Source organism: Hemitrygon akajei, chromosome 6, assembly GCF_048418815.1.
Source record: "Hemitrygon akajei chromosome 6, sHemAka1.3, whole genome shotgun sequence".
NCBI classification, from domain to species: Eukaryota; Metazoa; Chordata; class Chondrichthyes; order Myliobatiformes; family Dasyatidae; genus Hemitrygon; species Hemitrygon akajei.
The window spans coordinates 21978032-21990949 of NC_133129.1; the positions used below are offsets into that span (position 1 = coordinate 21978032).

The 12918-nt window shown below is 44.3% G+C and overlaps 1 protein-coding gene across 1 annotated transcript in view; it reads right to left on the reverse strand.

Moving 5' to 3' along the window:
- The window catches only part of ttc33 (tetratricopeptide repeat domain 33), an 88551-nt gene that overhangs the window by 54710 nt on the left and 20923 nt on the right, over positions 1 to 12918 (reverse strand). The gene's annotated exons all lie outside the window — the stretch shown is intronic.

Below are 12918 nucleotides of genomic sequence, written 5' to 3' on the forward strand. Positions count from 1 at the left end.
TGATAAATGCAAAAGGGGCGAGGCCTCTCTCATTCATATGTACTGGTTTTGTCCGAGCTTGGAGAAATTTTGGAAAGACGTCTTCATAATGTTATCTTGTATTCTGAATCACCACCTAGAACCTAACCCTTTAATTGCTTTGTTCGGTTTTTTGGGTGAGACAGATATACGTCTGAGTTCGACTAAGTGTTGAATATTATCTTTTGCTTCTCTCCTGGCTAGACGTTTAATCCTCCTTAGATGGAGGGATGTTGCCCCGCCCACGCATGCTCAATGGCTTAATGATATTATGTCCTGCTTAGACCTTGAAAAAATTCATTATTCAGTTCTTAATTCGGATACAAAGTTCCATAAGGTCTGGGGACCTTTTATTGAGTATTTTCATAACCTTCCTCTTAACTAAGGTTTTTTTTTTTCGGTCCCTTGCTTTCAGCTCCTTTTTTGTTGGTAGTAGGCATTAATATCTTCTGTTGCTAAGTGTATTTACAGTTTTGGGGGTTTGAATGTCCTGATGTATACTCTCTAGATTGTGTTGTGGTTGGTCTGGAGTTCTTTTTTGTTGCGGGGCTTGGGGAGGATACTAATTTTACATATCTTCAATTTGGGTGCTTTCTCAATTATTTTCTTTTGTATTATATTATTATTGTATGTTTATTTTTGCACTGTATTAATGTTCTTCATTTCGATCTGGGTTTTTTTTTATCTGTAGCGATGTAGAAAATGTATTAAAAAAACTAATTAAAAAAAACACAAAATGCTGGCAGAACTCAGCAGGTCAGACAGCATCCATGGGAGGAGGTAGTGACGACGTTTCGGGCCGAAACCCTTCATCAGGAGTGAAGTAACATGGGATGGTCGAGGGGGGAATAAGAAGTGGGGGGAGGGATGAAGTAGAGAGTTGGGAAGTGATAGGCTGGAGGGAAATGGGCTGGGGGAAGGTGGAGAATTATGGGAAATAGAAGAGAAAGAAAGGTAGGGCTGGGGGGGAGATTGTAGTGAGGGGGGAAAAGAGAGAGAAAGGGAACCAGACTAAAATTATAGTTAGGGATGGGGTAAGGGGGGGGGGGGGCAGGGGTATCAACGGAGGTCTGTGAGTTGAATGTTCATGCCGGCAGGTAGGAGGCTACCTAGGCGGGAGATAAGGTATTGCTCCATCAACCTGCGTGTGGCCTCATCTTGACGGTAGAGGAGGCCATGGACAGACATATTGGAGTGGGAGTGGTCTGTGGAATTGAAGTGTGTGGCCACAGGGAGATCTCGCCACTGCTGGAGGATTGAGTGCCGGTGTTCGGCGAAACGGTCTCCCAGTCTGCGGATGGTCTCCCCAATGTATAAATGGCCACATCGGGGCCACGGGCATTTTCTAGCACCTTTCTGTATATATGTCCTTGATGGTGCCGGTGATGTGTTGGGCACTTGTCCACTGCAGTGCAGCTTTCAGACCAAGCAGAAATGCAAATTGTAAGGATGCTCTTTAATGAACAACTGTAGAATGCGCGAGTACAGGTGTGCATAGTGCAGTTCTCTCTCGAGCTTCCTCAGAAAATAGAGGCATTGGTGAGCTTTCCTGATAGAAACATAGAAAACCTACAGTACAATACAGGCCCTTCAGCCACAAAGTTGTGCCAAATATGTCCCTACCTCAGAAATTACTAGGCTTACCTATAGCCCTCTATTTTACTAAGCTCCATGTACCTGTCTAAAAGTCTCCTAAAAGCCCTATCGTATCCGCCTCCACCACCGTTGCCGGCAGCCCATTCCACGCACTCACCACTCTCTGAGTAAAAAACTTACCCTGGCATCTCCTCTGTACCTACTCCCCAGCACCTTAAATCTGTGTGCTCTTGTGGCAACCATTTCAGCCCTGGGAAAAAGCCTCTGACTATCCACACAATTGTGTATGTGTTCTGAGAGCACGAGATATTGAGCGAGATGTGCAATCCCAGGAGTTTGAAACTGTCCACAGTTTCCACTGCTGTGGTGATGTAAATTCTCTTGAACAGACATTTGTATGATAAGATTAACTCCTGGCTTCACAATCTACTCCATTACAATCTTTTACATTATTGTTTACCTGCACTGCATTTTTGGTAGGTTTTACACTTTATTCTCAATTGTTATTGTGTTATTTGTTCTAGCTGAATGCTCACTGCCCGTTACACCACTGCATTTAGGGCAGTGATAAAGATCCTCCATCTCTCTGTATAGAAGGATTCTTCATTACTGTTTCCATAACAATTGCTTTTTGACCCATCAGGGTTGTTGGCCCTGAGCAGAATCCCCAAACCTGGAGGAATAGTGGACCACTCTTAATCTAACCTTTACCTTTTAACTGTTGGCATGGGTGACCCTACCAAGAGCCCACATACAAGATCCCAACTCCAGCCAACATAGCTCTCTGGGTCATTGTGACATGCGAGCCTCCAAACCCCACTACAAGGCTGAGGTCTTCTTGGAGGCCTGCTGAATACACTGTGCATAGCGTCTGTATGAACAGTATACAAGTCAAGCTTTTCACTGTACCTTGGTACATGTGACAATAACAAACTAATTACAAAAATATTCAATATCTGTGTAATAACGCTCCCCCCTCAAGTTCCTATTTAATCTCTCCCCTCTCACCCTAAACCTGTGCTCTCTGGTCCTTGATTCTCCAACCCCGGGGACAAGACTGTGCTCATTCACTCTATTTGTGCCTCTCATTATTTTTACAGAATTCGCTAAGGCCACCCTTCTTTGGCTTACTTTCCAAAGTAAGCCCCAATCTGCACAACCACTCTCTGTAGCTCAGTTGCTCGAGTCCTGGCAACATGCTTGTAAATCTCTTCTGCCGTCTCCAGTTTAGTAGCATCCTGACTCTGCAAATACCTATTCAGCCAATCATATGGCAGCAACACAATGCATAAGAGCATGCAGATATGGTCAGGAGGTTCAGCTCCTGATGAGACCAAACATAAAATGGGGAAGAAATGTGATCTAAGTGACTTTGACTTTGGAATGATTATTTCTGCCAAACGAGGTGGTTTACAGAGAAACCGTGCAAAAAAAACCCAACAAAAACCATCCAGTGAGCGGCAGTTCTGTGGGCATAAATGCCTTGTTAATGGGGAGAATGGCTGGACTGGTACAAACTGACAGGAAGGTGACAGTAACTCAAATAATCACACGCTACAAGTGGTGTGCAGAAGAGCTTCTCAGAATACACATGAACCTTGCAGTGGATGGGCTACAGCAGCAGAAGGCCACGAGTACACACTCAGTGGCCAGTTTATTAGGTACAGGGGGTATCTAATAAAGTGGCCACAGTATACACTACAGGAGTATCTGAAGTACTAATTACTAGTATATTGCTTTGGGACATCTAAGGTTCCTACCAGTACCCACTCTAACTTCAGCACAGAGTCTGCCTCAATGCACGCAGGGACAACAACTGCAACAGATTCGCTCCACACCACTATCTTGAGCCAAGAGGTAAATCACAAACACAAGAGATTCTGCAGGTGCTGGAAATATGGAACAACAGACACAAAATGATGGAGGAACTCAGTAGGTCAGGTATCATCCATGGAGAGGTATAAAAAGCAGAAGAGGTAATGAGCACATTAAACACAAACATGTTGTCCCAGAAAAGCAGCGTCCATTATCAAAAACCCCACAACCCAGACATGCTCTCTTCTCCCTCTGCTGCATCAGGAAGGAGGTACAGGAGCCTCAGGACCCACACCACCAGGTTCAGGAGCTTATTACCCTCAACTATCAGGCTCTTGATTCAAAGGGTATAACTGCACTCATATTCACTTTGCCCATCACTGAAACGTTCCCACAACCTATGGACTCAGTTTCAAGGACTTTTCATCTCATGTTCTCAATGTCTATTGCTCATTTATTATTATTTCTTTTTTCATATTTGCACAGTTTGTTTGTTTTGCACACTGGTCAAACACCCAAGTTGGGGTGGTCTTTCATTGGTTCTATTATGGCTGTTATTCTATTTTGAATTTATTGAGTATGCCCACAGGAAAGGAATCTTAATGTTGTATATAGTGCCCTGTATGTACTTTGATAATAAATTTACTTTGAACTTTAGACAAACATGTCACTGCCCTGTTGTATACCTTCCCTTCTTATTCTGGCTTCTTCCCCCTTCATTTCCAGTCCTGATGAAGTGTCACAGCCTGAAACGTCACCTGTTTATTCCTTGTCAGATGCTACCTGACCTGCCAAGAGCCCCCAGCATTTTGAGTGTGTTACATGAGCCAAAAGCCGCAGGGTCAGCTAGACCACGTCCAAATGACCTGTCACTGGGGGCGTAGCAAGCCGCCAGAGGACCACAACAGTCTGCAAACTGGACAAGGGAACTGAAAACATCCTTCGCCACCACACCTAATCCTGTACCCACAGAGAGCAAAAAGCCATCACAGAGTACCTCTTAAAGATTACAGATGACCCTGGGCCAGTATTCACTGCAGTTTAGAAGAATGATGGCAGAGCCCTAGATAGAGTGGACACAGAGAGGATGTCTCCTATAGTGGGCAATCTAGGACCAGGATTGGGGGGAAGGCACAGCCTCAAAATAGAGGGAAGTCCATTTAGAATGGAGATAAGAAAGGATTTCTTTAGCAAAAGGGTGGTGAATCTGTGAAATTCATTGCCATGAATGGCTTTGGAGGCCAAACCATCAGGTACATTTAAAGGGGATGTTGTTAAGTTCTTGATTAAAGCATCAAAGATTATGGGGAGAAGGCAGGAGAATGGGGTCGAAAGGGATAATAAATCAGTCATGATGGAATGGTGCAGCAGATTCGATGGACCGAATGGCCAAATTCTATTACGTCATATAGACTGACTCTCGTCTTCTAGCTCTGGTGAGATGACTCCGTTTTGGTCCTGTTTACAGATGTCAAAGATCAAAGTAAATAATACAATAAACTTAAACATATTAGAACCAGTCTTATTTCTAAACACAATATTCATTATTGGGCCAAACCACACAATCCTAAAACAGATGTTGCTATTAGTCAATCGTCTGAATGCGGGAAACCTTTCCTCCAGTCATCCCATTACCTAATGTAGTCCAGTCAGGGACCAGGGCAAGGCCAGAGCTTGTTCAGGATTGACATCCTGTCCCTTAGATCCAGCCCCATCAAACTGATTCACTTCAGAATCTCACAGAGGTTTTATCCAACTGAAATCCACATGGATTTCACTCTCCTCATCATCCAGTCCAGGGCAGGGGTCCCATGCCACACTGCACAGCTCTTCTGGGCAGCCGGTAGCATGGAGGTCAGCATAACGTTATTACAGTGGCAGCCACCTGGATTAATTTCCCAGCGCTGTCAGTAAGCAGTTGGTACGTTCTCCCCATACCCAAGTAAGCTTCCTCCGGGCGCTCGCTTCCTTCCACATTCCAAAGACATACAGGTTGGGGCTAGTAAGCTGCTACGATGGCGCCAGAAGCATGGCGACGCTTGTGGGCTGCCCCCGGAACGTCCTTAAATTGTGTTGGTTGTTGAGGCAAAAACAACACATTGCAGAGTGTATTTAATGTGCACGTGGACAAAACACGAGTGTAAAGGGAACGAAATAATTGTTACTCCAGATCCAATGCAGCAAAAAAAGCACAAGTTATAGAGCAAATAATAAAAAACACAATAATTATAAATACATAAGACAGCTTATGTACATTGATTGTATGTCCATAAAGTGATGCTAAGCACAGGAGTGTCTGTACATAAGGTGAGCAGTGGAGTTGGTGGATGGAGGTGTTGATCAGCCTTACTGCTTGGGAAGGAACTACTTCTGAATCTGACGGCCGGGCATGGATGCTACATAGCCTCCTCTTTGATGGGAGTGGGACAAACAGTCTATGAACAGGGTGGGCCCTTCATGACACTACTGGCCTTTTTCCAGCACCTTTCTGTATATACAGTGGCATGCAAAAGTTTGGGCACCCCTGGTCAAAATTTCTGTTACTGTGAATAGTTAAGTGAGTAAAAGATGACCTGATCTCCAAGAGTCATAAAGTTAAAGACGACACATTCTTTTCCACATTTTAAGCAAGATTAGTGTATTATTTTTGTTTAGTACAATTTTAGAGTGGGGGAAAAAAGGAAAGGAGCACCATGCAAAAGTTTGGGCACCCGAAGAGATTTGAGCTCTCAGATAACTTTTACCAAGGTCTCAGACCTTAATTAGCTTGTTAGGGCTATGGCTTGTTGACAGTTATCACTAGGAAAGGCCAGGTGATGCAAATTTCAAAGCTTTATAAATACCCTGACTCCTCAAACTTTGTCCCAACAATCAACAGCCATGGGCTCCTCTAATCAGCTGCCTAGCACTCTGAAAATTAAAATAAATGATGCCCACAAAGCAGAAGGCGGCTATAAGAAGATAGCAAAGCATTTTCAGGTAGCTGTTTCCTCAGTTCATAATGTAATTAAGAAATGGCCCGGAAGACCAAGAAAACTTTCCGAGAGAACAGCTCGTAGGATTGCTATAAAGGCAAATCAAAACCCCTATTTGACTGCAAAAGACCTTCAGGAAGATTTAGCAGACTCTGGAGTGGTGGTGCACTGTTCTACTGTGCAGCGACACCTGCACAAATATGACCTTCATTTAAGAGTCAACAGAAGAAAACCTTTCCTGCGTCCTCACCACAAAATTCAGTTTCAGAAGTTTGCAAATTAACATCTAAACAAGCCTGATGCATTTTGGAAACAAATCCTGTGGACTGACAAAGTTAAAATAGAACTTTTTGGCCACAATGAGTAAAGGTACGTTTGAAGAAAAAAGGGTGCACAATTTCATGAAAAGAACACCTCTCCAACTGTTAAGCACGGGTGTGGATCGATCATGCTTTGGGCTTGTATTGTAGCCAGTGGCACAGGGAACATTTCACTGGTAGAGGGAAGAATGAATTCAATTAAATACCAGCAAATTCTGGAAGCAAACATCAGACCATCTGTAAAAAAGCTGAAGGTGAAAAGAGGATGGCTTCTACAACAGGATAATGATCCCAAACACACCTCAAAATCCACAATGGACCACCTCAAGAGGCGCAAACTGAAGGTTTTGCCATGGCCCTCACAGTCCCCCGACCTAAACATTATCGAAAATCTGTGGATAGAGCTCAAAAGAGCAGTGCAAGACGGCCCAACAATCTCACAGAACCAGAAGCCTTTTGCAAGGAAGAATGGGCGAAAATCCCCCAAACAAGAATTGAAAGACTCTTAGCTGGCGACAGAAAGTGTTTACAAGTTGTGGTACTTGCCAAAGGGGGTGTTACTAAGTACTGACCATGCAGGCTGCCCAAACTTTTGCTTCGAGCTCTTTTCCTTTTTTGTTATTTTGAAACTGTAAAAGATGGAAATTAAAAAGTAATCTTGCTTAAAATATTAAAGAAATGTGTCATCTTTAACTTTATGCCTTTTGGAAATCAGGTCATCTTTTACTCACTTAGCTATTCACAGTAACAGGAATTTTGACCAGGGGTGCCCAAACTTCTGAATCCCACTGTATATCCATGCTGGCAGGTAGGCTGGTGCCAGTGATACGATGGGCAGTTTTGACTACTGTTCGTAGAGCTCACCTGTCCACTACAGCGCAGTTTCCATACCAAGCAGTGATGCACCTTGTTGAGATGCTCTCTACTGCGCAGCTGTAGAATGATGCACCTACAGATGTGCACGATCCGGCTCTCTCCAGCCTCTTCAGAAAGTAGAGGTGTTGGTGAGCTCTCCTGATTGTGTAGAATATGCTTTGGAGCCATTAGAGATCATGTCAGAAGTGCTCTCCCAGGAGGTTGAAAGTGTTCGCAGTTTCCACCACTGTGCCATCAATGTAAACAGATGGTTCTCCTGAAGTTGATAACCATCTTCTGTCTTATTGACAGAGAGGAAGGACTTAATTGCCTGAAACTAAAACTGGCAATAAATATCTGATCATGAGTCGGGCTAAATACAATTCTTTTATTCTCTCTCTCTCTCTCTCTCTCTCTCTCTCTCTCTCCCCCTCTCTCTCTCTCTCAGGGTTTACTCCCAAAACTCTCCCCATGAGTGATATAGCCTTAAGGCAGCGAAGGTTTGAGATCAGAGTTTTCCTTCTCTTAGATGAGCTGCCAATCATGGCTGACTAGCCCCAACTACCCAAAGCAACAATTTTCAAGGACCGGTAGCCCACCTTTGCCCCTTCTCCTACCAATAGAAATGGTTCCACGTGGATTAGTAGCCAAGCCACGCAAGAAGATCAGGAGTTGGACTTGTTTGTTCGAAGCTATTTGAGATGCATGCCACTGGGAGAATTTAATAGGTAGCAGAAGATTATTCCCCCTCCCCACACCTGCACCTGGTGGTGTGGGACCTGAGGCTCCTGTATCTCTCTTCCGATGGCAATAGCGAGAAGGCTGCATGTCCTGGGTGGTGAGAGTCTTTGATGCCATGACAACCTCAAGGAACCAGATGCAGAGGTGATAACTGAATTAGAAGCTGAGTCAACAGGCTTCAATTTATATTACACAGACTTTCAGATAATCCAAACTAGCTCTGCAGCCAACAAAGCTTTCACAGTTTCCCCAGTAAACAACACAGAGACTGTGGACAGCTTACACTTTGAGCAGCTCCTGTGTCAGGGGTCTGAGTAACAAGTTTAGACTGTCGTTTGGCTGAATGTACTAAAATACTTTACATAAATAAGACAAGGAATTCTGATGACAAATGATATTGCATCACTGAGGTTCCCTAATCTGCACCAGCCAACTCCGTCGCGGACAGCCCCAAGCCCAGCTGCGAAACGAGGCGAGTTGGGCATGGGGCTAGTAACCCCACCACGTAAAAAACCCAGTTTCAGAAATGACCACAGGAGCTGGCCTGGGAGAGGAAGGATCTTGGCTTAAAAGACTTATGAAGTTGTGCAGTGTGAGTGGAAACTACAGGGCCAATCAACCTTCGACCCAGGAAAGAGGACTCTGATGAGCTGCTGTCAGCAGCCATTGCCCCAGGAATAGAAAAGCCTACAGAAAGTGATGGATAGGTCCTAGTGCAGCAGAGGCAAAGCTCTGCCCATCACTGAATGCATCTACAAGGAGCGCTGCCACAAGAAAGCAGCATCCGTCATCAAAGACTCTCACCACCCAGGACATGCAGCCTTCTCACTACTGCCATCAGAAGAGAGATACAGGAGCCTCAGGTCCCACACCACCAGGTGCAGGAGCAGCTATTATCGCTCAACCATCAGGCTCTTGAACCAGTGTGGGTAACTTCATTCACCACTACTCTGAACTCACTCCATTACCTACAGACTCACTTTCAATGACTCTTTACAACTCAATATTATTTTTTAATAGCACGTGTCTTGTTCTGTGTATTTGCTCACGTATAGTTTCTCATAAATTCTCTTGTACATCTTTATTTCCCTATAAACACCCCCAAGATATATGTACTTTGATAATAAAATTTACTTTGAACTTTTGAATTTTTAATTATTCCACACTAAAAGCCATTACAACAGGAGGGGGCAGAGATTACACAGCAGGAGGTATGACTGTGATTATCCACGGTCTTCTCTAATACTAATATTACACATCCATTACCAGAATATTCATCATAGTAAACAAACACTAATAACTTATTAACCCTATTCCCACAGGCAGTGCCCATCCTGGCCCTTTGATCTCCTACCATCACAATTTATAACAGGGTAGGAAGTACACAGCATCCACACAAACAGGGGTTTGGGGTGGAAGCGCACCTCAATTTTACAAGTTTGGCAGGACCAGAGGTTGGCCTCCCTAGACTTAAGCAGCCGAGGAAACCGGGGGTTTCAATTGTTTTTGTGTGCGGGGGGTGATTTTGTTATTGACATTTGTGTGATTTGTTGTTTTTTTTGTGCATGGGGTGGGGTTGATGTTTTCTCTGAACGGCTTTCATGGTTTCCTTTGTCTGGAGAAGATGGATCTTAAGAGTTGTAAAATGCATACATACCTTGATGATAAATGTACATGGGACCTGAAGCTATAAATTCACCAATGACACCATTGTTGTGGCAGAATCTCAGATGGTGACGAGGTGTACAGGAGGGAGACAGATCAGCTTGTTGAGTGGTGGCTCAACAACAACCTTGCACTCAATATCAATAAGACCAAGGAATTGATTGTGAACTTTAGGAAGGGTAAGTTCAGGGAACACACACCAAACCTCATCAATGGATCAGCAGAGGAAAGGGTGAGCAGTTTCAAATTCCTGAACAATAGTACCTCTGTAGATCTATCCTGGGCCCAACAGATTGATACAGTCATGAAAAAGGCAGACCAGTGGGTCTAATTTATTAGCATTTTGAGAAGATTTGATGTCACCAAAGACTCTTACAAATTACTACAGATGTACCGTGTGGAGTATACTGACTGGTTGCACCACCGTCTGCTATGGTGGAGCCAATGTACAGGATCGCAAGAAGCCGCAGAGGAGTGTAAACTAAGTCAGATCCATCATGGGTACAACCTTCCCCACCACTGACACCTTCAAAAGGCGATGCCACCCTCTTCCCATTGTTACCATCACAGTGGTGGCACAGAAGCCTAAAGACACACATTCAACATTTTAGGAAGAGCTTCTTGCCCTCTGCCATGAATGGTACCTCTCTGCTCCACTTCTCTATTACTTGTATATTTTTGTCATTTATAATATTTAGGTATTACACTATCATGCCACAAATCAACAAATTTCACAATGCAGGTCACCGATAATAAACTAGAAATTAAATGTGTAACAAAATGAATTCCTTCTGCCTTCACAATGTTCATATCACTTCATTCTCTACACATTCCTGAGTCTTTTAAATACCTCTATCGTATTTTTTACATGTAACACCATGGTCCTGAAAAACGTCTCGTTTTTACTGTGTACTGTACCAAGAGTCATGGTCGAAATGACAATAAAAAGTGACTTGACCTAACTTGTATCTGCACCAACCATCACCCCAGCAGCATTACCAGAGGGCGTAATTTCAAAGGAGATCTTCTAGCTTGGAAAGAATATTGGCTGACTGGCAAGAGGCAAAGAGTGGGAATAAAGGGAGCCATTTCTTGGCTTCCAGTAACTAGTGGTGCTCTGCAAAGGTCGTTATTAGGACCGCTTCTATTTACATTGTATGTCAATGATTTGGATGATGGAATTGATGGTTTTGTGGCCCAGCTTGCAGACAATACAAAGATAATGTTGAGGAAGCAGGAAGTTTGCAAAAGGACTTCGATGGGAGAATGGGCAAAGAAGTGGCAGATAGAATATAGTGTAGGGAAGTGTATGGTCATGCGCTTTGGTCGAAGAAATGAAAGTGTAGATTATTTGAGGTGCAAAGAGACTTGGGCGTCCTTGTGTAGGATTTCCTAAAGGTTAACCTGCAGGTTGAGTCAGTAAGGAAGCAGATGCAATGTTAGCATTCAGTTTGAGACGGCCAGAATACAAGAGCAGGGATGTGATGCTGAGGGTTAACATACAAGGACCACTTGATGGCTCTGGACGTACTTGCAGGAGTTTAGAAGAATGGGGGGTGGGGGGGTGAGAACCTCATTAAAATCTATTCAAACGAGAGGACATGATTTGAGAGTTAGGGGGCAAAAGTTTAAGGGAAACACGAGGGGGTATTTCTTTACTCAGAGAGTGATAGCTGTGTGGAATGAGCTTCCTGTAGAAGTAGTAGAGGCCAGATCAGTTGTGTCATTTAAGGTAAAATTGGATAGGTATATGGATAGGAAAGGAGTGGAGGGTTATGGGCTGAGTGCGGGTAGGTGGGACTAGGTGAGATTAAGAGTTCGGCACGGACTAGGAGGGCCGGAATGGCCTGTTTCCGTGCTGTGATTGTTATATGGTTATATGGTTATATGGTTATTGAATATTGAAAGGCCTAGATAGTGTGTGGCAAGGATGTTACCTGTATTGCACGAGTCCAAGACAAGAGGGTACAGCCTCTAGAGCAGGGGCTCCAAACCTTTCTTATGCCATGGACCCTTACCATTAACCAAGGGGGTTCTGTGGACGCCAGGTTGGGAACCCCTGCAGTTGAGGAGGAATTTCTTCAGTCAGAGGGTGGTGAATCTGCAGAATTCATTGCACAGACGGCTGTGGAGGCCAGGTCACTGAATATATTTAAAGCAGAGGTTGACGTGTTGTTGATTTGTCAGGACATCAAAGGTGACGAGGAGAATGCAGGTGAATGAGGTTAAGAGAGATAATAAATCAGCCACGATGGAATGACAAATAGACTCAATGGGCTGAATGGCCTCCTATATCTTGCAGTCCTATGGAGATGTAAAGGTGGGGGGGGGGGGGTCTTTTTTTGTTTTTGCACAGAGTGGTGAGTGCCTAGAATACTCTGCCTGGGTGGTAGAGGCAGACACATTAGAGACTTTTAAATGTTTAGATGTGGAAAATAGAAGGATATGGAAATTGTGTAGGCCGGTGGTCCCCAACCACTGGGCCAGGGACCAGTACCAGGCCGCGAGGAAATGATATGATTTGTCGATATGAAACGATACGAGTCAGCTGCAACTTTCCTCATTCCCTGTCACACCCACTGTTGAACCCGAATGCACGCGAGGTCATTACACACGTGGTCATTACACACGTGAAGTCATCAGTTGGGTGTCCTTGTGTAGGACATCAGTAAGTCATCAGTTGGGTGTCCTTGTGTAGGACATCAGTAAGTCATCAGTTGATCCTCGCGCCGCGGATCACTGGTTGGCCTTGGGTAACCGGCCGCCTTGCACGGCCGGCGAGAAGTGCCGTTGCTACCGGCCTGGAGCACGGACAGATGGGCACCACCTCTAAACCTGTTTAGCACACCAAATATTCGTGGGGAACCTGGTACTAAAATTTTCGCAGACGACCTAATTCGGGCTCAGGGTTTCGTAAGTAGCAGGGCAGCTAC